Below are 3,932 nucleotides of genomic sequence, written 5' to 3' on the forward strand. Positions count from 1 at the left end.
AGGGAAAACCAAATATCTCAAGGAATTTAGCACTCTTCTATGTATGGGAAGATACAAGAATCCTGACATTGTTGATGGGTGTTACATCCTTGTTTATTGAGGTGCTAGGAGATATTCCATTTCACATTGGACAAAGGGGTGATTCATATCCCAGGCAGGATGAAACAGGATAGCATAAGATTATATCACAGTACTCAGAACTGAGTGCAATTTAAAACTAATGAATTGGGACTTTCCTGGTGGTCCAGTGGCTAAGACTCTGAGCTCCCAGTGCAGGGGGCCTGGGTTTGATCCCTGGTCAGGCAACTAGATCCCACATGTTGTAACTAAGAGTTTGCATGCCACAACTAAAGTGTGCAGCAAAAAGTAAAAGATCCTGAGTACCACAACTAAGACCCAGCACAGCCACATAAATAAATAAATATTTAAAAAAAATACAAAAAAAAACCCTCCAAAATGTTTGCTTTAAAAAAAATAAAACTAATGAATTACGTCTAAATGACCTAATATTGAATAGACAGTCCCCGAAATCTATTGCTTCCTTTGTCTGCCTCAAAGTGTACAGTTAAGTCAATGTCCCACTGAACTTCGCACTGGTGTGAAACCATCTGATGTATTTAGTCCATTTGGGTGTAACATTTTAAAAACAAGTAGTCAACCATGTTTATCAGTTTATGTTATACCCAGCATTTCTTATATGTTCATGATATATAATAGTTGATCAATAAATATTTAATAGCCAGGAAAAAAAGCTAATGAATTACTTACTTTGAGCATTTTCTACTTAATCTTTTTTTTTTGGACCATGGTTGACCACAGGTAACTGAAACCATACATAAGGAGAGATTACTGTCTGTCACCTCAAAAATGCCACTCTGCACATAGGTTACTTTAAATTGAAGGTACATGAAAAACAGTTGGTGAAAGAAGGACACTGACCCTCGTTTGTTCCCCTGAAAGCAGGAGATAAATCTCCCTAAGGCATACTTCCTGTACCAAGAGGGTAGAAGACATTTTACCATCAGACACAAAAAATTTAGGGCCAAGAAGGATGTATAAACAAACCCTGTTTCTTCTTTAAGACTTACTACCCCTAGTCCAAACCCCTTGGTTATGTCAATTCAACCAGAAACACAAATTTATAGTTTCTTTGTCTGAAAGATACAAAAACTTCCTGCTCTTGTCATTTCTTTGAGTCTCATATATTTGTGATGCTCTAACACAAACACTGAATTTGTTTTTCTGATGTGTATCTTTTTCTTACAAGGGGAACTCAGGGAAGGACCAAGAGGGAAAACTACTTTTTTTCTCCTGCTCCTTCCATGCCACTTTATTACACATTTTCATTCATCTTATCCCTACCGAAACTTTAATTCTTATTTCTTATTTTCCAAATTACACTGAACACAGCTTAATTGAAATTCCCTTTGAATGAAGTGAGCACTGGCCCTCCCAGGTGATGGCCAATTGTTAACCCAGTAACTTCTGGGTAGCCCATCATCCACTTTCATGTAAAATTAACTCCTACTAAAGGACTTGAAGTTTCCCAATGTCCCAAGTTGCCACATCTAATTGCAGTAACACTTTGACAATCTCATAGGATTGCCCACCTCTACCCACTGACTCCTTCATTTTACTAGTTATTTAGAATATAAGATTCCACCACTGTCCTTAAAAGATTACTGTTTTTATATGTTAAACTCCATGGGCAGGTCCTGAGTACTTCACATTCCCAATATTAAAGCTATGCGTTACAAAGAGTAGGTAGTCACTGAAGGTTGGGGGAATAAATGATCCAGTGAGTGTGAGGTCCAATTTATTAACATTTATTTCTTACACACTGTTGAAAGAACTAGAAAATCCATGTACATTTCATTTACTTTTACAAAACAAGAACTAAGAGGGATAAGAATGCCTTAATATCCTTAGACTTTCTTCTCTTTCCTTATTGATCCAAACTATCTTAATACTGATCCATCACATTTCTAACAAAGAGTGTATAGCAATGCCATATTCTTATTACAGGTGACAAAGTAAGACGGTTTCACAATTTGTTCTATGAAACAACAAAATTCTTACTTTAAACCTCATTATAACATTAAATGTGTGACCAGTATCATTCAAAAACCTGAAGATTTTGAAGGCAATTAAATCTATATTGAAATAAGCAACAGGGACTTTCCTGGTAGCCTGGTGGTTAAGACTCCATGCTTCCATCACAAGGGCATGGGTTCGATTCCTAGTAAGAGAAAGAAGATGCCACATGCTATGTGGTGTGGCCAAAGAAATAATAAAAATTCATTTAAAAAATAAAGGAAACAATATTTGAATAGTACATACATCAAAAAATAGATGACTAATGAGACCAAAATAAATAGATAAATAATAGAATAAAAAATTAAACATACAAAATAGGAAGCTGCTACTGCTAAGTCACTTCAGTCGTGTCTGACTCTTCGTGACCCCATGGACTGTAGCCTACCAGGCTCCTCTGTCCATGGGATTTCCCAGGATTTCCCAGTACTCCCAGTACTGGAGTGGGTTGCCATTGCCTTCTCCATACAAAATAGGAAGACATAGGCATAAATACTGTCTTCCTTTCAGCCCCACCACAGAGATAAAATTCTACAAACACTAACAGCCTTTTTCAACAATGAATGAAGAAACTATCCCTGACTCATCTAGCTGTCGGAGAAGCTGCTAGCCTTGGCACCAGAACTTGTAGTGGCAACTTCTGACTCAGGCTCTCTCTTCATCTTGCAGAGCATCCTCACACTGAGATGTGAAAGAACTTGGGTCAGTCCTATTAACTTTGGCCAGAAACTCCAGGACTTTAATCTTGGTGGTTTTAGCATGAGCTCTGGGGATCAACAGGAACTCAAATCCTGCAGGATCAGTGTTGGTCACCTGCCAGTATTCCAGATATTTTTCCTTCACAAGATCTTCAGTGATGAGATTCCTGGGCTCCCCAAAGATGAAGTGATTCATCCAAGAATATATTGCAGTCACATTAAGAACTTCCCAGGCTCTGTCTTCGGTGGCACGGTTGCCCTTCATGAAGATCACACTCAGGATAAGTATCAGGATGCCAGATTTGGGCAGGCTCCCTTCACCATGCTTTATCTCATCATAGGTGAGGCCCAATTTGATGAGGAGGCAATAGCAGTGATTGGTATGACCCACTTCCATCAGATCAAGGCCAAAGAGCATCTCCATGCATTCAGAGGCTCTCAAGAAGATCTCAAGGAAGTGGACTTCACACTTGTTGATGATAATATTCAACGTATCTGCCTTTGTTATCGGCTCTTTCACTTGATACTTAAGCAGCAGGAAATTCACCAGCAAATTCATTTCCTCATCTAGAGCATATATAGGCACACTCCTGGGGTCTAGCAGAGCCAGTGAAGTGCCTGGACTACTCTCTTCTTCCCGGATCATGTAGCCCTCTTCTGATTTGATGGATGAGATGGCTGTAAGGGCAGTGGAAGATGCACAGAAATTCTGACAACCTTCAGGAGTACTGGGAATACCAGCACCAGGATACTCCTTCAAATGGCCAGGCATTAGAAGATAAGAGGGGAGATGGGTCTCCTCTAGCACCTTGGAGACCTGTGAAACCTCCAGGGACTGGGATTTGATGCAGGTCTGAAAGCATTGATCATGGGAGCATCATGGGCTCTCTGGATGCTGAGGCATGATGACTCTTGCTGGTAACAGACAAGAGTATTGCCAAGGAGAACAAAGGGGATTCACCACCTAAGTGAAAGAAAGCACATGTGAGTGGCCTCATCTGGTAAGCTCCACTGTGCTGGCTCAGATAAAAGCTGCCTCCAATGGACTTCTGACAACAGTGCTAAATGGCTTCATGGGTCTCTTGACCTGGTGGTGAATAAGTCTCCAAAAACATGAAGGAGGAAGTGTGAATATTCCTC

General features: G+C 39.9%; 1 pseudogene; it reads right to left on the reverse strand.

The window, feature by feature from the left end:
• Positions 1–2,506: 2,506 nt before the first annotated feature.
• Positions 2,507–3,696, reverse strand: LOC110126813 (melanoma-associated antigen B16-like; annotated as a pseudogene).
• Between the last annotated feature and the right edge of the window lie 236 nt (positions 3,697–3,932).

This window comes from Odocoileus virginianus, unplaced genomic scaffold (assembly GCF_023699985.2).
Source record: "Odocoileus virginianus isolate 20LAN1187 ecotype Illinois unplaced genomic scaffold, Ovbor_1.2 Unplaced_Scaffold_10, whole genome shotgun sequence".
NCBI classification, from domain to species: Eukaryota; Metazoa; Chordata; class Mammalia; order Artiodactyla; family Cervidae; genus Odocoileus; species Odocoileus virginianus.